The sequence below is a fragment of the Cibotium barometz genome, chromosome 1 (assembly GCF_041138505.1).
Source record: "Cibotium barometz isolate CiBa-2024 chromosome 1, ASM4113850v1, whole genome shotgun sequence".
NCBI lineage: Eukaryota > Viridiplantae > Streptophyta > Polypodiopsida > Cyatheales > Cibotiaceae > Cibotium > Cibotium barometz.
Genome location: NC_141046.1, coordinates 68,970,929 through 68,993,468, shown reverse-complemented (window position 1 = coordinate 68,993,468; position 22,540 = coordinate 68,970,929).

Below are 22,540 nucleotides of genomic sequence, written 5' to 3'. Positions count from 1 at the left end.
ACATGTGTGTGTGTGTGTGTGTGTGTGTGTGTGTGTGTGTGTGTGTGTGTGTGTGAGAGAGAGAGAGAGAGAGAGAGAGAGAGAGAGAGAGAGAGAGAGAGAGAGACATCCATAATAACCTCAAAGATTATTGCATCATTATCTTTATCAATTTCCTTCTCAGAATGCACTTCAGTATTTCCCTAAAAATGAAGCGCTTTTCCTCAAGGCTCCTATATCTACTAACCACAATATAAAATCCATCTAGTAGTCCTAAATTAAGAGGAGCTTGAGATTGTCATCTAACCTATAGGGGTCTAACATTATATAAATATACCATGGATTAGCATCATTTCATCCATCAAATCCATGACCTTTCCATTTTGGGCTCGATTAGTATCCACAACATCCAAAAAAACCTAATCGTGAAATCTCTTCAAAAAAGCATGTACCTGAAAATTTATTATTTTTGTAGACCAACTTTAAAATGTCTAATGAGACATCTCTGCATAAAACATAAACAAACTTTACATTAAATAACAATGCAATGATCCTTTTTTTAACGAGAGAGAGAGAGAGAGAGAGAGAGAGAGAGAGAGAGAGAGAGAGTAAAAGGAAAGGAGTGAAACAAAGATAGTATATATATAAAAAACATTAAAATACTTAAAAAACCTTCTAGCACCAATGGTCACAAAAGAAATACATACCCATATTTAATTTATGCTTTGGAATACATTTAGTAACTTTATCAAATACCCGTCGTAATGGTCACTAAAGACCATATAGTCTATTTGATACTATCAAGCTAGATTTTCTTTAATATACATAAGGGCTACATTTTCATCTAATTTTTTTGGATGTAAATGTATACTAATTTTAAAAGACCATCCCATTCAGCAGCTTCAACCTGCCATGGCCCATCCCATCCTAAGTTGCATTATACGTTATACGCGTTATACGTTATACATGAATAAGGACGTATTTAGTCAAATACACTTAAAATATAGTCATATTATTCCATGCCACGTTGGACATTAGTCGACTTAATGCTTTAGTCCCAGCAACTCGATCGTATGGTATTCGATCGAATGTCATAATACGATCGAATGCCATACGATCGAAAGGTATTCTATCGTATGCCTTTCGTTTGAATTCAATTCTATCGAAAGGTATTCTATCGTTTGAATTCAATTCTATCAATAAAATTCTATCGATAAAATTACTATGCTTATGGGCCGCATTGTCATTGTACAATTCCCTGAGTTCTTGCAAAAGGAATCTACCTCTTGCCACTTGTGGTGGTAAGAAAAAAAAATCTAATTTAGTTAGAACTATTAAATTAGGCAATTTAGGTAGGTTGAGACCCTTGTGTTTCAACATAGTTCACACTAGGGTTAATAAGTCTAAGTAGTTAGAATCCCTTATGTTTGAACGTTGTTCACACTAGGGCTTAGATCAATTAAAGTAGCTAGAATCCCTTGTGTTGGAACATTGTTCACACTAGGGCTTAGCTCAATTAAAGTAGTTAGAATCCCTTGTGTTGGAACATGGTTCACACTAGGGTTTAGGTTAATTAAAGGAGCTAGAATCCCCTGTGTTGGAACATCATTCACACTAGGGTTTAAGTTACTTAAAAAGGAGCTAGAATCCCCTGTGTTGGACCATAGTTCACACTGGGATATAGGTTATTAAATTGCAAAAGCTAGAATCCCTTGTGTTTGAACATAGTTCACACTCGTCGGGTCTAAGGGGTGGGACATTGTTGATAGACCGTGTTAGAAGCTAGCTTCATAAATGGCATTGGGCTAGTAGGATTCAATAAGCATGGATATCTATTGTTATTTGTATTTGCTTCTTTGTTTGTGTATACAATTATTTTTCAATATGAATTCAGAATTAGAAATAGAAATTTTAAAGTGTAGAATGTATAATGGTAGATGTGTAGGTTATTTTATGACATCAATGATCATTTATTGATATAAAGTTTCTCATGAGTCATTTTGTGCTTTAAACAGGTTAAGATTATGATGGGTGCATCCCGAGGACCTGAGTGGGACTATGTAGAAGAGTTGAAGCATGGTAGATACACATCTTATATTAAGTGTAAGTCTTGTGGACATGAATTTCATGGCACTGCAACAACAACGAGGGTTAAGGAGCATCTATTCAGAGTTGGTGTTACTGTTGCAACTTGTTCTAATCCGCCACCTAACGTTAGCACTAAGTTATATAAGTATGCTGCAAAACTAAAAACCAAGGCAGTATCCATGGCAACCAAAGGTAACAAATATCTCCACATATTACAAGAATCATGCTCTCAAGGATGCATTAGTCAGGATGAGGATGCGATATGTCCACAAGTAAATGCGTCAGTAGCGTTAGAGAAACCTTCAATTCAGCAAGAGAATGCATCAGCTCAGCAAGAGAATGCTCCTTCGCAAATTGGGGAACCCTCTAACATGCACTCGATGCCTCCTATGTGCATTGTTGCCTCAAGAGACGAAGTAATGGTGTGAGCAAACAGTCTAGTCCACTATATTCTGCCTTTGATCGAACTGCAACATTGGAGATGCATTTGAAGTGAACACAAGTGTTTGTTGCTTGTGGGATATCATTTAATGTCATGCGTAACCCTGTAGTACAAGATGCATTGTTTTGCACAGCAAAAGCAGGATCAAAATTTACTATTCCACCTTATAATAAAATGCACACAGAGTACTTGGATAAAGTAATTATTGAAGATGGGCATGTTACATCCTTCCCCCTTAAAGAAATCGAGATGTCCTCATCTTGTCATGAATTCAGGGTAATCCTTTAAGAGTGTCGCTTCATCTTCCCAAGTCGCATCTTCTTCAGGGTAATCTTTCCATTGTACTAGATGTTCTACAAGAGTTCTATTACAGAGCTGCCTTTCTCCATAATGTATGATCCTACTAGGCTACAACTCAAGGACTCCCTGAGTTGGGATTACAACTTGTTCATCATCAAGAATATGATCGAGACTAGGTACATAACACTTTAACAAACTTACATGAAATACATTGTGGGCTAGACCGGGAGCTGGAGCTTATAGGCACTTTTACCCAAACACTTGATAACTGTATAGGGTCCACAATATCTTGGGTTGAGTTTCTTATATTTCCCAAGTGACAGAGAACTATGCTTGGATCGCACTCGTAGAAGAACTTTATCTCCTTCCTTTGAAGATCCTTTCAGACCTCCTTGTGTCAGCATAATGCTTTTGCCAATCTTGAGCAGCTTTAATATCTTTTTGGATCGCCTTGGTCTATTCCTCCATCTCTTTGAGCATTTTTCTGGATGCCTCAATTCTTATGGTTGGATTAGAGAAATTTAGAGGAGATAAACATTCTTGCCCATAGAGTGCTTTGAATGGTGACATTTCTATGCTCTGATGATAAGATGTATTATAAGGGAATTCTACCAAAGGAAGGTATTGAATCCATCTTCTTGGTTCCCATCCACAATATGCCATGAGAATGTCTTCAATTACGTGGTTGACTCTCTAAGTTTGGCTATTGGTCTCTGGATGATAAGCTATGCTAAAGAAAAGTTGAGTTCCCAAGTCTTGAAATAAGAAATGCCAGAACTTTGAAGTGAAATTAGAATCCTGATCACTAACTATCCTCCTTGAAAGACCATGAAGCTTGAAGACCTCCTTAATGAATAACCGGGCAACATCAGAAGCTTTGAAGGTTTTTTTTTGCTAGTATAAGATGAGCTACTTTGGTAAGCAAGTCCACCACCACTAAAATACCACCACTAAAATGGAATCATATCCTCCTTGTATAGTGGGGAGACTTGTGACAAAATCCATGCTAATGCATTTCCACTTTATTTGGGGGATATCCTAGCGTTGAAGCTTCCCACACATCTTGACTCTTTCATCTTTGATCCTTTGACATGAGAGACATTGCTTTAAGTATCAAAGGACATCAATTTTCAAGCCTACCCAATGATAGCTCCCTCTTACAACGTTTAATGTTTTTGCATAGCTTGGATTCCCTGCAGCGGGGCTATCATGAGCTTCATGGAGGATTAGCTTCTTTAGAGCTAGATCCTTAGGAATACATAGCTTGTGATTGAAGTAAAGACTCCCATCATGGATGAAGTACCCCTTGATTAGATTTTTCTCTTTCTCTGAAGTTCCTCCTTCTTCTACTAACTTCACCATCCTCTGGTAATCAGGATCATGAGATGAGACTTCTTTGACCTTGTCCAATATGGGATCATTTGGCATCCAAGAAAGATTTGCGACGGCTGAGTGCATCCGCTACTACATTATCTTTCCCAAGGTGGAATTTGATGTCAAAGTCATATTCTTGTAGGATTTCAATCCATCTTCTCTGCCTCATGTTGAGGTTAGGTTGGGTGAAGATCCACTTCCAGACTCTTGTGGTCAGTTATACGAGTTGGAATTTCCCCTAAAAGAGATAATGTCTCCATAATTTGAGGCAATGAACAACTACTAAGAGCTCTAAATCATGGGTGACATAATTTGCTTCATATTGTTTCAGCTTATGAGAAGTATAAGCCATTGGTCTCCCTTCTTGTCCTAAGACACCACCAAGTGCTAGACTACTGGCATCAGTAACCACCTCTAATTCCCTAGTGAAATCAGGAAGTTTCAAGAGTGCATGCTGAGATAATAATGGCTTTGAGTCGATCAAAGCTAACTTGATGGATTGGCAACCATACTATTTTGCAATCCTTCGTAAGAAGATCCGTCAAGGAGGGTGCAGCTACTAGGGCACAATCTTTAATGAAAATCTTGTACCATGCTGTGATTCCCAAAAATCCACAAACTTCGCGAACTGATTTAGGAGGTGGCCATTCCAATATATCCTTGACTTTGGCGGGATATATCGAGATACCATCTTGGGAGACAATGAGTCCAAGATACTCAATCTGATGAGTAAAGAAGGTACATTTTCTCTTCTTGGCATACAGTTTATGTTTACGTAGCGATTGCAGAACTCTATGCACATGCTTCTCATGCTCTTCCACTGACTTTGAGTATACTAAGATGTTATCAAAGAAAACAAGTACAAATTCATCCAAGTAAGGATAGAATATATCTTGCATTAGGCGGTTGAAGGTTACAGGAGCATTGGTCAACCCAAATGACATTACAGTAAACTCATAGTGGCCATAATGGGTATTGAAAGTTGTTTTGGGTGTATCTGCTTCTTTGACTCTGATCTAGTAATAACCAGACCTTAAGTCTATTTTTGAGAAAACTTTGGCCCCATGAAGCCTGTCAACAAGCTCGTCGATGCAAGGGATACGATACTTATTCTTGACGGTGACTTGATTTAACCCCCGATAATCTATGCAGAGACGGAGTACCGTCATCCTTCTTTTTTTAGAAAAGACTGGGTGCTCCCTAAGGAGAGCTAATGGGATGTATAAATCCTTTCTCAATGAGTTGGAAAAGTTGCTCTTTAAGCTCAATGGCTTCAGGAAGAGATATTTTATAGGGTGTTTTTGAGACAGGTTGAGCACTAGCGATCACCTCAATTTCATGATCGACTTCTCGAGGAGGCAATAATCATGTGAGCTCATCAGGAAAGATGTCAAAGAATTCTTGGAGCCAAGAGGGTTCTGTTTCTTTACTAGGTTTCAATAGCTTTGTTGAGCTTAACTAGGAAAACTTGGTGTCCCCTACGTGCTCCTTTGAGAAGATGCTTTGCTTTGACTACCCTAGATTCAGGTTTCCCTATCTTTCCTTGAACTGATACTACTTGGCCATGCTCATTTTTAAAAGTGATATTCCCCTGGCTACAGTGAATACTAGCATTGTTTGCAATTAACCAGTCTATTCCAAGGATCCCATCATAAATTCCTAATGGCTGGACTCTAAAATGACCATGAGTTTGCTCACTACCCAATTCAAAATCAAGGTTTCCTACAAAATGTTGAGACACTACTTCCTTCCCACTAGCTAGTTCTACAACCATTATTCTAGTTGGTTTTTCACCCAAGTTTAATTTTTGTAAACACCTTGGAGAAAGAAATGAATGGGTACTGCCACAATCAATTAAAACCTAGAATGGCTTACCGTGATGAGAGTGGCTGGGGTTTGAATAACACCAAATTATTGATTTGGACCTTGATACTGTCGCATGGACAGTGGCACGTTCTTCTTTAGCTATCTCCAGAGTTGGTTCTTCGCTTATAGCACAGGCGGTGCGAGCAATTGCTCTATGGCCTCTACCACGTCCACCACCTCTTGCACCTTGGTGGATGGGGGTTCCACGACCTTGATTTGATCTACCGCTTTGAGGTAGAGATGACGCTGGCTTGGACAGTTGGCCCTAAAGTATTCTGGCTCATTGCATTCGCCTCTCTAGAAGAAGTAGCATGTGAACGGGGAACAAAAGAGTTGGCTTGCCACCCTCGATTTTGTAGTAGGGAGCATTCTGCTGAGGCTTCTTGTAAGATTGATCTTTAGGGTTTGCTTCAAGAAGGTAAGATCTCTTCTGAGGCTTGGCTTTACTAGACTTTAGCTCTTTCACAAGAGGCTTTGCTCGTATAAGAGCATCTTGCAATGTGCACGCCCTCATTACTTTGAGGTGAGAATCCAAGGGTTCATTCAAGCCTTGGCAAAAACGAGACACTTGCTGGGAAGTCACCGTAGCTGGGGCATACTTCCGGAGAGTGATGAATTTGGAATAGTATTCTTCTCCAAGGTTAAACTGAACTACTTGAGACTAAAAAATTCATTCATCTTGATGGATTCATGAGATGGTGAGAGATATTGTTCCTTCACAGCCTGCTTGATATCCTCCCATGTTTGGGAATGTTCAGTGACTCCTTTGTCACTCACGGCACCGTTGTTTCCACCAGAGTTTAGCATCCCTGGTGAGACAAAATCATGCAAGCATGGACTAGTTTGCCGCTCCAGTACAGGCATCTGAGAAATAATCGTCCATTGCTTTGATCCAAACCTTAGCATCCTTCTCAATCTTTGAACCTTTCCCCTTAAAGGAGGGAGGTTGCATTTGCTTGAGCAGGAGCTTCTTCTCCTGGATATCCATATATAATGCATTGGGGAGTGGAGGCTGATTGTCCTGGTCATCATCGTAAGATTAAGTTTTAGGATTACAAGACTCATACTTTACATTACGCTCATGCTTTTAAAAGTAAAACTTTTGAAATCATTTTTATTTCTCAAATATTTACAAGGACAAGTTTTATTACAAAGGTTTGGTTGAGACTAATATAATTAGTCTTGTTCATCATAAAAGAAAAATCCTAGGCTCAACTAGACATGAGACTAGAGCATTCCACATAGATGAAATATGGGGCTTCTGCCATAGTTTCTAAGACATAGAAGACTAACGGTAAGGGTGGTAGACTGTGGATGAAGATTGACGGTAAGGGTGGTAGACTCTGGATTGGGTTGTGTCCCAAAACGGCTATCCTGTCAGCGGAGGTAAGACCTGTATTACTTGGTCATATACCTAGCGGTCCTATGGTATGCAACTCCCATCTATGGTCATGGAACTGTCAGGCCTAGGAGTACCCAACACCACGAACCAAAATAAACAGACCAACGAATCCGCTTTAAATCGGTGGTGATGTTCCCAATTCGGTCTACCCTAATGAAAAAAATACCTCGGCCCACAATTCTAAAGGTGATCTCTACCCCACCCTCTTTGGATATGAGAGGTATGAGGGAGGGACAATCTCTTAAGTATTTGCACCATAGTATCACGGAACTCAAAATTTGAAGAGAGACATGCTGTCGGGAAGATGCACTCAAAGACTAAGAATCTTGAGTAGGCGTCACCCTCTTCCTACAATCATCCAATCACCAATTCAAGTTATTCTAGTAAGTTATTTTATAAATGAGCATTAGGTAAAACATATATTCCAAAATAATATCTATTAACAAGTCCTAGGAACTAAGATCGGCTCTGATACCACTTGTAAGCCCCCCCTTCTTAAATAGGGGAAACCTTTAAGACAGTCTACTAAGTCTAACTTGGGATAATTTCCTACTTGTTGACACCTTAACCATGCAAGATACAAGGGTACGATTAGTAGGTATGACCTAGTTCTATCTCACAGGGGGAGCGTGGTCTTTTTAAAGGATTTCTAAAATCAAACCACTCATAGAGTGATCGACTTTAACTCGAGCAACACCTATTCTTGAATTCTAGAAACAACGCTTTTTCTTCATCTATGCAAGGCACAACCCCTGACCTAGTCCTCTAGAGTAGAGATGCCTAGGGATTTATTTATCTAACGTAAAGCTTTAATTAATTTATTGGAGAGTTACCCGATCCACCCGTCCATAGGATACTGCCGTCAGGGCATTCCATCCTCCCACTTTTCACCCAACTCACGTATCAATTTATTTTCTAATTAATCAGGTACCACACTGTTTGGCATAAATAAACAAGTTCCTTAATTTAAAGGCCTTACACATGGATCGTTTAAACAATCTTTATCAATGATACACGATGTTTACAAACAAAGGTATTAAAAAAATCGATACAATGTTCAAAATTATTCATTGCCAAATCTAGGCTCTTTACTTTATTCTGTCGCTCGCGATGATCTAGAATTCAGCCTTCTAGCCTTTATAGACTGTACAATGTTCAAAATTATTCATAGCCAAATCCAAGCTCTTTACTTTATTTTATCGATGATCTAGAATTCAGCCTTCAAGCCTCTATAGACTGGGCAATCCCTATGGGACCATACACCTCATCGTCGGTAGCTAGTGACGAGGACTCAAGCTGGACTATTGCCCTCTCAAGCTCCATCGCTTGATCATCCCGCCCCTCAGAGGGATGTCTACACGCTAGGGAGGGCTTATTCAAATTGGCATAAAGAAAAGTGACAGCTTCTTTCTTAATTTCTTTAAAATTAAAATTAAAGATTTTAAAAAATCTTCTTTTAAACAAGCGATGACCAAGCTAACCTGGTCGTTATTTCTTTGTGGGGCTCCCAAGGGGAGAGATGGGGTGGCATCTAGAGCAACCTCTCTAGACTCATTGATGTGCGCATCTCTCAAGGTGATATTTTGGTACTTTCATGAAGGAGTCATTCTGCTCGCCTTCTTGTAGCTCACAACGTCATGAATCTAAGGCTTCAATCGGATCACAAATCGGAGCTCCTTTGCTCAAGTTATGAGCAAAAAACCCTAGGTGTGACTGGATTTGCAGGGAGAAGACTGCAGCTAGACGGAGAGGAGGGGGAGTCCTCCCTTAAGTCTATTCACAAGGTGGGGGGGGTAGAGCAGCTAAGGACACTCTACCCTCAAGGGTGAGAGGAGGCAAGAAATATTATACAGAGGGCTTACATGGAGATGGGCAAAAAATGGCTTGCTGGAAGAGGGGTGGAGGGTTGTCGAGTATAGTACGGGTATAGTGCCGAGTGTAGAGTGCTGGGCACGGACGCTGTGTAGAGTATCGAGTGTGGGCAGAGTAGGGTACTGGGGTTTCTTAACCACTGGGGGTTTATATAGGTGTAGGTACGGGTACGGGTGTAGGGAAAGGGAGAGCAAAGCGTGGGTGTAAAAGGACAGTGTATGGTGAAAGTACACAGACCTGTGGCTTGCATGGGCCTGGGGAAAGGAATGGTACCTGTGCATGGGCAAAAAGCTATGGTACGCATGTACCTTCTGGGTCAGAGAGGCGGCATGGGTGTCCACATGGCGGTCTGTGTACCGTACACTAGGGCGGTCGGCCTTTGGTCCTTGCACGGGCATTGTACGAGTGCCCGAGTGTGTGTACGATATCTTTTTGGGGCAAGAATCCCTAATTTAAGACACCGGCCTTGATATGCATGCCGACAGTGTGATTTTTTTAGCTAAAATGTCTAGGGTGTCCCCCTGATCATAGGGGTGCTAACCATTCATCAATCGGACACCTGGTCGTGCATTTATTAAGGTTTAAGTTTACCGTATTTTAACTGAAAATAACTAAAAATTTATGTATAGGCTCGATCCGGTGTCCGTTTTGGATGCTGTAAAATCATTTACTAGGGTAAAATCATGCAAAATTCTAAATTTGGACTAAAAATTCTAAGATTCCAAGTGGAAATAGCTCGTTTATTAAAATTGTTGATTTTTACATCACAAAAGACCATAAATTCATGGGCATGTATTATTATTGAAGATGGGCATGTTACAATGATGCGGCATGTATTGGTAGCCAAAGGGAAGGCCACTGGCATGAAATGAGTTTACAAGATCAAACGTAGAGGAGATGATAGTGTTGAACGATACAAAGCTAGGCTTGTTGTTGTAAAGGGTTATGCACACAAGAGAAAGGCATTGACTATGGTGAAACCTTTGCACTCACATGTCATATAACTACCATGCAGAGTATCATTACATTAGCAGCACATAAAGGTTAGAATGTATGTCAGTTGGATATCAAAATTGTTTTCTAGAATGGAGATTGCATGAGGAGGTCTATGTATCTTAGCCTCGTGGTTTTGTTCATAACCTCATGGTTTTGTTCAGAAAGGTCACAAATCAAAATGCAGATTGAAGAAAGCTTTATATGGTCTTAAGCAGGCTCCTATAGCATGTTACAAAAAGATACATGCATACTTAGCTACATAGGGTTTTTGCAACAACAGCCCAATTGATAGAACCCTCTATATTAAGAGGACTAAGGATGTTTTAGTGATCATCATTTTATACATTGATGACATGCTGCTCAAGGTACTAATGATGATTATATTTCAACTTTATAGTAGCTGATTTAGAGAAGTCTTTTGAGATGTCAGATCTTGGATCGTTGTAATATTATTTGAGCATTGAGTTTTAACAACATAATGATGACATTGTTATGCTACAGAGGAAATACATAGATGCATTGTTGAAGAGGTTCAATCTTGAAGAAAATAAACCTATGGCTATGTAGACCTATGGAGCTAGGTTTACGACTAAGTCATGAAGATGTAAGTGACCCTTTTGATGTTGACTTACATTAAGAAGCTATTGGATGTCTTATCTTTTTATGTAACACCAAGCTTGACATTCAGTATGTGATCTCAATATTGAGGAGATTTATGCATAGCCTAGGCACAAAGCATTGGTAGGTTGTCAAACAAGTGTTTCGTTACCTAAAGGACACCAAGTACTTTGGGTTATTTTATCCCAAGGGCTAAATCATAACAGTTGCATGTATTTACAAACTTAGATTGGGCTGGATGTTATAACACATGATTGGTTTTTACTTTTGCCTTGGTGATTCATGTATATCATGGCTAAGCAAGAAGCAACCCAATGTGGCCTCTTCTAACTATGAAGCTGAGTACAGGGTGGCATTTATAGCTACAATTGAGTGTGTTTGGCTCAGGCACCTTATTGTTGACTTGGGTGTTGGTGAGTCCTCGACCACTACCATCTTCACTTATAGTCAGAGTGTTATGGAAGTTGCAAGGAATTCAATTTTTCATGCTTTCACAAAGCACATTGAGGTGCACCATCATTACATCACAGAGAGATGCCATGTAGGGGAAATCAGCTTGGCTTATGTGCCACCATTTTTCCCATCTTTAAGTAAATGCACGTGCAGCTTAAGAGAGGGATTATACTCTATCAAGGCCTTCCATGCCACGGCCACCATGATACTAGAAATCTCTTGGAGATTGTTGTCAGTTGTCTGGAGGAGCCGATCTATATCTGCTTCAGGTTTAACACTCAAAACATTCCCAATTGCCATTATAAGTTCATGACGTTCGTCCCTTGTCAATTGGAGTTTTCGTACAAATCCCTCAAGCAGTTGCTCTGACACTTGCGTTGGTGCGTGCACAGGCACTTGCACTTGCATAGGCGCTTGCTCTGGCTATGAAAAGCTCATGGTGGCTGAATCCAGGTATACTAGTAAACCTATTGAGATGAAAATGGACAATTTATAACAATACATAGATGGAGTATTCACATTAGTGCGTGTACATGTGTGCATTAATATTTTTGCGATAATGCTTACATAACCAATTTAACTACAATAACAAACAAAGGATAAACATTAATCCATGTGTGTGTGTGTGTGTGTGTGTGTGTGCATTAGTGCTTAGATGTTTCATTTTGTCTTTGTGAGACGAGGTGAAACGTTTCATACCAAAACTCTATGTTTTGACATGAAACGTTTCACGGTGTATCGACATTAATACATGAAGACAATAACACACAAAGGACATGAAGACAATAACAAACAAAGGACAAACATTAATACATGTGTGTATGTGTGTGCATTAGTGCTTAGACATAAGCGTGTATATGCGCTAATATATGTGTATACACATAACCAAGACAAGACTCAAGAGGAGATGAAGTAAAATGGGTAGAAGAGTCAATGGATATGTGATATATATAGTCAATGGGTAGAATGTTGATTCCACCATGGATATACCTAAGCTATATAGTCAGGAGATAAAGAAAACTATGGATATGCCTAGTTTCAAAGCTATAAACCTAAATCTAAAGCATGATAGAATCATGAATGTTGATTTCACCATGCATGGCTATGCAAAAGCTTATCATAATGAATGGAGTAAAAGAGAGTATCAAGCTAGCTAAACTTCGAAACCACCCATAACAGTGGCACAGACGTTCGACTGTCTCAACATTGGCTCCCCTTACCATTCCTAGGGAACATAAGTGCTCAAAGTGCCACCCGAATCAGTGGCACTGAGTACAAATGCTTAGCACAACTAATCTACATTCTAGAATCTATGATATGGGAACCTGGAAGTACAACAATGCCACCCGAACCAGTGTGACAAAGTTGTACATAGGTGGTGCCTAAAGAGAAGAGGGAAAGACCCATAAGTGATACATTGCCACCCGAAAGAGTGACAGAGTACTCACATAGGTGAATACAAACAAAAACTTGGAAGTGCAAAATGCCACCCAAAATAGTGGCACAGTGCACACAGGTAGCAAATAAACAAACCTACAATCACCACCCGTCGCATCACTTAACAGTGGTGAAGTAGGCTGCAGTAATCATCACAACAACGTCTGATTCAACATTGCAGTGACACTGCAATGCAAATGCAAATGAAGATAATTTTTTAAAAATTTAAATATGCTTTACACACAAATTATTGTCCCATAGTGGTATCCGTAACAATAGCGGAGTGGGACAACATATGCAATACAAATGAGAACAATGCATTTTTGAAAAATTTAAAACAAATTCTAATTTGAAAACACATTTGAAAATTCTAATTTAAAAAATCTAAAATTTAATATTTTTGCTTTTTTTACCTATGCAAATGGTACGAGAGAGAGAGAGAGAGAGAGAGAGAGAGAGAGAGAGAGAGAGAGAGAGAGAGAGAGAGAGAGAGATGGTGAAAATGGGGGGCGATTTCGCATTTTTTATTTTGGCACTTTTTATTCGATCGAATGGCTTTTGATTGAAAAGTTTTCAATTGAATGCTTTTCGATCGAATGGCTTTCGTTCGAATATCTTTCGATCCAATCAAATGCTTTAAAAAAATGTTATTCCTTGCATTATACATTTATTCACGTATATCCTCGTATTTTTTGGTAAAATATCATTATACGAGATGTATAATGCAACTTAGATCCCATCCCCCATTAAAAAAGTGATGCTCGAACTCTGTAGCTGAATTCACCCTTTCCTCAACGGAAAGGGTGCTCCTCATGTGCTCAAAAAAATGCGAGTCACCTCTTCCATTTGCATCACTAATACATACATACATATATAGTAAGATATATGACATATATGTAGATGTGATATGTAAATAAACACATGTAATTACAAACACACACTTACTTATTTACACACTCACACACAAAGATACACACAATGGCACACCACATAGATATAAGTATATGAATAAAAGTTGTAACCATTTTTTGTCTCTCTCACCCTCTCTTTGTCACACACACACACACACGCACGCACGCACGCACGCACACACGCACACACACACCAATACGTCCAAGTCCTCTCTCTATCTATGTGTGTGTGTGTGTGCGTGTGTGTGTGTGCGTGTGTATTGGGATGTAGGTATATTTACATATATACATATATTGGGATGTAGGTATATTTACATATATACATATATATGCATGTAAATGTGTGTATGTCTAAAAAGTACATATCACTTGAAATAGAAATTCACATATCTAATATGTACGTATCGTTTGAAATAAGAATTCATTTATAATAAGACAATTGGTTATCCTAGAATAAAGACCCTACACACACACACACACACACACACACACACACACACACACACACACAAAATAGGACCAAGTCTCCTCTCTCTCTCTCTCTCTCTCTCTCTCTCTCTCTCTCTCTATGTATATATGTATATTTACGTGTGTGTGTGCACGTGTGTGTAATAAACATGTGTTTTTGCTTGCCTTGTGTGCTTATGTAAGTGTGTGTATGTGTCACCATAATCTTTCTTTGATAGATTCTTGTAAACCCATTGTATATATACTCCTTTACATGCGATTCAAATCACAACACCAAAATAGCCTTATAACACATACTTTACAAGATACTCTCTTCAAACTCTTGTAAATGTTAATTGCAACTTCACTCAAAGAATCAATCACCCTCCTTCTCTTGACATGTTAGCATGTTGCTACTCATGGGGGCTAATAATTAATTAAGAAATAAAGGCATGCCACAAATTGCTATATGGTAACATTTTCTCCTTTTTTTAACAAATTAGCATGTGATTGTGCATGTGCATCTATGTGATACACCTATCTACATGTGTATGTGTGTGTGTGTGTGTGTGTGTGTGTGTGTGTGACCATATTCTACCTTTGATAGATCCTTGTAAGCCCATTGTACAGATGCTCCTTTCCATGCCAAAGTTATTCCACATAAAAATGTAAAATATACATGTGATTCAAAACACAACCCCACATAACCTTACAACACATACTTTTAATATACTCTCCTCAAACTCTTCCAAAGCTGACTCGTCCACACAAACGTACGCAAGTCTATAGTAAGTGTAGATTTGTGTGTTCGTCTTCTACATATGTTTCCCTAAAATGGGGTGAAAATGTTTCATATTGATGGAAGTAAGACTTGCTCTCTACTTAAAAAACACTATACTATACAACTTTTATAATGTGTGCATGTGTGTGCGTGTGTGTGCGCGCGCGCATGCGGGGTGTTGTAAGTATATACACATGTTTTTAAGTTCTATCCATGGGTCATAATCTCCTTGCAATGATAAGCCTATGGGAATGTGCACTTTAAAAGATAAAAAGGTAAAAGTCAAGAAATGTTGGTTTATACCCCTTATGCTCAAAGGTGGGCTCAAATCTAAAATGATTTTAAGCTTTCTAATGAGTGGAGTTAGAAAGTCCTTTCTAAAAATATATAAAAAAAGAAGTATCTTATGCCATGTTTGGTCCATCTAGAACTACTTTTAAGTCCTTAACCAATATTATATGGAGAATTTAGGCTTTCTAATGAAGTGGAATTGGAAAGTCATTTCTAAAAATTTGCAAAAAAGAAGTATCTTATCTCATGTTTGGTCCATCTAAAGCTTCTTCTATGTCCTTAACTATGGCTTCAAGTGCCACTTGGGTTTGTTCAATTGATCTATAGGCTTATTTTCTTATTTAAACATTATCTTCTTTGGGTTTTAGGTTTAACATGTGGAAGTCCTTGTAGTTGTGCTTGGCATTTTGTGACAAACTCTTGTGCCTCTTTAACGAGTGATTTTTCCTCAGTTATGAACATCATCCAGAGGGACTCATCCCATTCATCCTCATTGTGGCTTTGTTCAACTGATTGCTTTGCAACAACCAAAATTCAGGAATCATCTCAATCAAAATCCAAATCAACTCATCAATTCTCAACCAGAATCTTGAAATCATATCAACCACATTCGAATTCATCATCTAGATAGCATTTTTACTTATAATTTCAAGGTCTTAGATTTACTCGTATATACTGCCAGTAAAGAGCTGCAGTTATACCTTCGGTATATACGAGTAGTCACGGTCCTTGGAATTATAAGGTAAATACCATCATGACTAGGCCTCAAGCAAGTCAAGGATTTCCATACAATTGCGGTACTTCATCTGAAGACCCACTTTCAATTTTATGAATATTCATAGTAAATATCAATTTGTATGAAATTTATTACACAATTACAACCTTTTACTGTTACTTAACAAATTTTTTTCATTTTTTTGGCTTTTCAATTGATCCACTTTAGTCAATTTGCTCTGATACCAGCTGAAAGATCCTTGCCCCTTCCGCGCAGCTGATTCAGGGATGCTAGCACAGCGGAAGAAGGAATGCTTAAGGTGCATAGGAGAAATCTCTTGCTCCATTGGTCACTTTCCTACTCAGAAAAGATCAGATTCGGCCTTTCAAGCAAAGCTACAATATATAGAGGCCGTATGGAGAAAGAAAAGCATAGCAATGGGCAAGAGAAAGCAACGCGAAACTCCAACTCCAAGTCAAGGGTCACAGCTGCTACCACAGGTACTGCAACTCCAAGCGCAGAGATCATTTCATGGAGCCGCAATGTCCGTACCTTATTTATCTTGCGATGAAATCAAATAGAGTTTGATGTCCTTTCATCGCGACTGGGGGATGGAACCTTTGCATATGCCACCAAATGCAAGGTTCATGACAATAACTTCCCCGAACAGTGGTATGTTTGCAAGGTAATCAAGACTGATGAAGTGAACATAGGAAGAGATCATGCAATAGCTGTCGAGGCCACCATAGTGGACGTCATTCATCGCAGCGGCATAGTTAATCCTCTTGGACTATGCCACGATGAAAAAGAACCCATGATCATTTTCAAGCACTGGAACGGCAGTAACCTCCGCAATTGGATGTGGGTATGCACCGCAGATGGCAAAAGAGCTCCCCCCAAGAATTTTGTGAGTTTAGCTAGGGATCCCAACGACAAGCCGTGCTTCCAAAAACATATCTTCCATAGTATTAATGCCCTAATGCACACAATGGAATATATGCATAGCATGGATTTACTCCATAACGATTTGCATGCTAGCAATGTCTTCATTCACTTCTCGATGATAAATGATGAAGTTTATGCTGGTATCGGAGATTGGGGAAGGTCTACACTGTCCCTAACATGCAAGCATGCAGTTGCCTTGAATCGAGACACAACCCTAGCAAAGGCATTGGATGGCACCTGAGAGCCTGTGTATGCGTCCACCTCCCTTTAGCAAAGCACAAGATATCTTCTCCTTGGGATATGTAATATCCAATTGTGCCAAGCGGTTTCTTTTCCACCATCTGATCCAAACAGAGGTTTCCTGAGACACATAGAGCTTGCGTGTGAGAGAGCCACCGATGAAGACCCAAATAAAAGGCCGCTAGCCTATGAGTTGGTGATGTGTTTAGCCAACTCCCCCCAATACAATGTATCTCTACCTCACCATGCTGGCCTACGCCCTTTTGAGTCTCAACTAAGTCAATTGTACTTTGTAAACAAATCTAGTAATTGCGATTAGGATATTGGTTGTGTAATGTCTCTTTAAAGTGATTCAATTTCTGGTAAATGTGTAATATCTCTTTCATGTTTTTCATTTTTCGGTGAATGTCTAATGTCTCATTGATTGTCTATTGTCTCGTTGATTGTCTATTATCTCATTGATTGTCTATTTTCTCGGTGAATGTCCAATGTCTCTAATTGTCAGTACAAGGGTTCTCATTCTAGCTCTCTATTTTGTTTTTTCAGTGTACCCTGTCACCTTGCCAAACTTCATTTTTGCAATGGAGGCGAATCAAGAATGGGAGGATTTAGAAGACATCCCCAGTGTTATAGTTCCGTACCGAGTTCTTGCTCTCTGGAAGATTTAGACCACAAAGAAGCATAGCACATCCTCAAGGATAAGGATGCTCTTCTCATGTCCATCTCTTTCTTCAATGCTTCCTCTAGATCTTCTTGGTGTGGATCTTCTTCTTGGAAAGAGATGTTCTTCTTCTTTCATGGCTGGGGCCATGAGCTTGTCTGTCAGTTCTTCTTGCTCCATGTGAGCAACATGTTTAAATGTTTTGTTGACAATTCTTTTATCTTGTGTCATTATGCAATGCAAACCCAAATTTGTGCGGGAGGTCTTACCTCTTGCCTTATTCTGGACAAGGGAAGTGTCTGATCCCATTTTTACACTGATGTAATGTGCCCAATACATAATGCATATAGCATTCATTCTTATGCACATTCCCAAATGCAACTCTGGCTGTGAATAATCTTGAATTTGAGTGAGATTTACAGACATTAACCAAGGGTTAAATGCAAAATGATGATTATCACAAATTTATCAGCATAATTTTACCAAAAATTACATTAAATCAAGGATAACCAATTTGTACGGAATGGTTAGAGTATCAAACCAACTCCGAATTGCAATCTGAAGTTATAGGGATCTATATCAGATACCTAATGGTTAATTTGAACCCTCAATTGTACCAAAATATAGTGATTAACATTGATTAATCACTGATTAGCAAATTAATCCTCTATTTTGTGTGCAAAAAACAGAGTATACGGGGAGTCCAGATCTGATGCCTTAGACTTCAAATGAGCACAAATGCTTTCAAGGCCATTAATAGCAATGAGTCTAGTAGAGGATTAAGCTAATAAACACAAGATTTGACCAAATATTGAATGCTTAATCTCTGTTTTACCAAAGTCACCTACAGATTTAATGAAGAGCTTGGATCTCACTGTAGACTTGATCAAATTGAATTCTGACTTCACCAGCTTGTAGAGCATGCTTGAAAACCCCTGGAGCTATGAGGAATTAGAGCCATTGCAACTGAGCAAGAAGAAATCTCAATTTTCCTTCTAAAAAACGGTGCCTGCAAATCGGTGGGCTGCCGGCGTTCTGCGCTGAATTGGTTCAATTCCCTTGGGCTGTGTGTAGCCCCTTGAGTCTACTATGAGTACCTAAAAGGGCTTGGGCTAATGTTGAGTGTGCAAGGAGATAGAGCTCCTCCACCAGCTGGGGGTACAGAGGCTAGTTGAAAATAACTAAATTTTTTGATTATTTCCTAATTATCTACTAATCCTAATTAACTAGATAATGGACTCATAAACTTGATGAATTCTAGGCTTGGCTCTGATACCATGTTGAAATTATAGCAATGTGATGAGGTATGGTGGATCAAATACTAGAATCAACATCATTAACAAAGTAATTAGTAAATAATTATGTTATAATTAGTGAGTAATTAGAAAATAATTAAGATGTAATTAGTGAGTAATTAGTAAATAATTAAGATATAATTAGTGAGTAATTAGTAAATAATTAAGATATAATTAGTGATGAGTAATTAGCAAATAGCTTAATGTAGGCATGGATAATAAAAAACCAGCAAATTCTCATTAGGCCAATGCCTCAATTTATAGTGTTTACATCCAAGCATCAAATCCCACTGATTTCTCCTTGATCCACTCCACCTCTTTTGCTTGATTCTCTCCACCTCTCCCAGAATATCTCCACACCTCCTAAATCTTATCATGCTACCCTTTATTCTCTCCCAGTAGATTCTTCTCACCTTTTCACAGGTTCTTTCACATTTACACATTCTCTTTTACAGCCTCTAACCAAGGGCTTGTTCCCGCACACACCCTATTCACTTGTATATTTCAACACGGAGCACTAGGATCCACCAACTGTGACCCTGCTCTGCTGCTATTGTAAAGAGTGGCGGATGGTTGGCCCACGCTCGCGCCACCACTACCAAAGTTGAGCGCTGCCATCACACCACGCCAGGTTGGTAGAGTACAGCAGGATTCAGTTCTGTCAGAGAACCGTTTTGAGCATTTATCACAGCACCCACACCCGTCGGCGAGGGCCGCCTCCAGTCACAGACAGGGTCCCTCTAGCCCCTCCGGTTTAGCGGTTGCTTCCTCGATGATATTCCTTCTCCGACTCTCAGTTTTCAGTAAGGCCAATTAGCCCCACTTAACCCCCGACGAGGCCCTCCCATGAGCCTCCCTCTTAGATGGATCACTCCCAGCCGCTCCCTTCTCCTTTCTCTCTGTCTCCCAACCCCTATCCCCACCCCCCTCCGTCCCTCTCCTCCTCCCCTATTCTTACCTCTCCGACTCTTCCTGTAACAATCCCCTATGTCCCATCCTCTTCCTCTCAGCCCACGGTCCCCCCTCCCTCCACCTCTCTAAAGTAGTCCCGTCACCCTCCAAAAGAACCCGACTCGAAGGCGGAGGTAGTTTTGGCAAGCTCTGCTCTCGCCACTTGATCCATAGATTCTCGAAGCCAATAGAGATGACCATCATCGCTTCCCTGGTGAGGGATCTCCTGCTAGAGTCCCCAAGTGCTCCCCCCCCCCGAGTGATCTTGGAGCTGCCTATGGATTACAGTTTCTTTCCATGTCTTTCGGTGGGAGTTCATCAGTGCAAGGGATATACCTTTTTGAGGAGACAGTAGCGCCCATTCGGATATGTTTGGTGTTTCATCACTCCATACGTTCTACGCTAAAGAGTGGCACCATGATCTTCTCTTTTCTGTTAAGTGTGCAGCCCCAGAGATGGAGTGGAGCTCGGAGTCGGTAGTTTTCTCCGACTCTCAGTTTTCAGTAAGGCCAATTAGCCCCACTTAACCCCCGACGAGGCCCTCCCATGAGCCTCCCTCTTAGATGGATCACTCCCAGCCGCTCCCTTCTCCTTTCTCTCTGTCTCCCAACCCCTATCCCCACCCCCCTCCGTCCCTCTCCTCCTCCCCTATTCTTACCTCTCCGACTCTTCCTGTAACAATCCCCTATGTCCCATCCTCTTCCTCTCAGCCCACGGTCCCCCCTCCCTCCACCTCTCTAAAGTAGTCCCGTCACCCTCCAAAAGAACCCGACTCGAAGGCGGAGGTAGTTTTGGCAAGCTCTGCTCTCGCCACTTGATCCATAGATTCTCGAAGCCAATAGAGATGACCATCATCGCTTCCCTGGTGAGGGATCTCCTGCTAGAGTCCCCAAGTGCTCCCCCCCCCCCGAGTGATCTTGGAGCTGCCTATGGATTACAGTTTCTTTCCATGTCTTTCGGTGGGAGTTCATCAGTGCAAGGGATATACCTTTTTGAGGAGACAGTAGCGCCCATTCGGATATGTTTGGTGTTTCATCACTCCATACGTTCTACGCTAAAGAGTGGCACCATGATCTTCTCTTTTCTGTTAAGTGTGCAGCCCCAGAGATGGAGTGGAGCTCGGAGTCGGTAGAGCTGCCACCATCTAGGGGCAGGCAGTTGAGCTTTCACACTATCTTCACGATCTTTGCATCACCAATGTGCTCACCCACCTATGGAGCTTGGAGGCTCAGGCCAAAGCGACTAGGATGGGGAGGTGGTGGCCTCTAGAGCCTAGAGGTGCTTCTCTTTGTGTTCCTACATATCTCAGTCGTAGTACCACTCCTCGCTTCTTACAGATACCTCCATTGTAATCGATGGAGTTTGGAGTATGCCTACTCTTGCACTGAGACAGAGTGGTGACACATGGAGGACAGGATCCGCGCCCACTTGGTGTGTCTTTGCCCCCAGGAGACTGATTGTGGTTATTCCCCATCTAAACCCACGCCTAAGACTCTTGGTTGGAGGGTAGTTGCGATAGTTCTGCTTCCCACATAGATTGAAATTTGGATAGCCTCATGGAACATTTCGGGTTTAGGAGAGTCTCAGTGCTTTTTGGAGGCGAGGCGTCCTAAGAGGCGAGGTTCACAGAGCTATAGTTGGGAGACCCATCGACATTCTTCTCCTCCAGGAGCACCACCTCTCTGAGAGACATACCCACTGCTTGTTTGCAGGAAGATTTTACTAAGCAAGAGCCACACTTTTTGTCTCCCTCTTTTGGCCCCTCGGGGACGCAGGGAGGAGTTTGTACTTCTATTATTAGTGTGATGAGCTCTTACCGGCAATGACAGGCTTAGGTGTCATAGTCTATGGGTGAGTTACCGTTATGATTGGAGAGGATTGTGTGGGCTTCCTTAATGTCAGTGCCTGAACACCGCAGAGTAGGTAGAGGCATATTCTGGAGCACTATTTGTCACACCCTTCCTCAAGCTAACTTTTGGTGCATGCGTAGCGACTTTAACATGATTGAGGTAGTAGAAGACAGACTTGGAGGTAGTAGAAGACAGACTTGGAGGAGACACAGCCACAGTAGCACAGAGTACTTTTCTAGTGAAGCACAAGTGAAGGTAAAAAAATATGTAAATAATGGGCCATGGACAAGACTACTATAAATAGGGGCTTGGGTTCATTGTAGGGATCTTTTAGTCATTCATCACTTGAACATCTACATGTACTCTTGGCTCCTTTCTTGGAGATGGCCGCCACATGGTCTAGGGCTCATGGGGCAAGTTTGATAGGCATCCTCATGGTGAGAGGTTAAATCACTTAGACCTTATGCACATACCTCTTTGCTACATGTGCATATGGATTTACTATATTTTCTTCATAATCTCATGTATTTCTCATGTGTGTTTGTTACCCAATCAAATGGATGCTAGATCCTTGATTTCTTGATTTTTGGTCTAGATCCTTTTTAATTGGTATCAAAGCTTTGCTT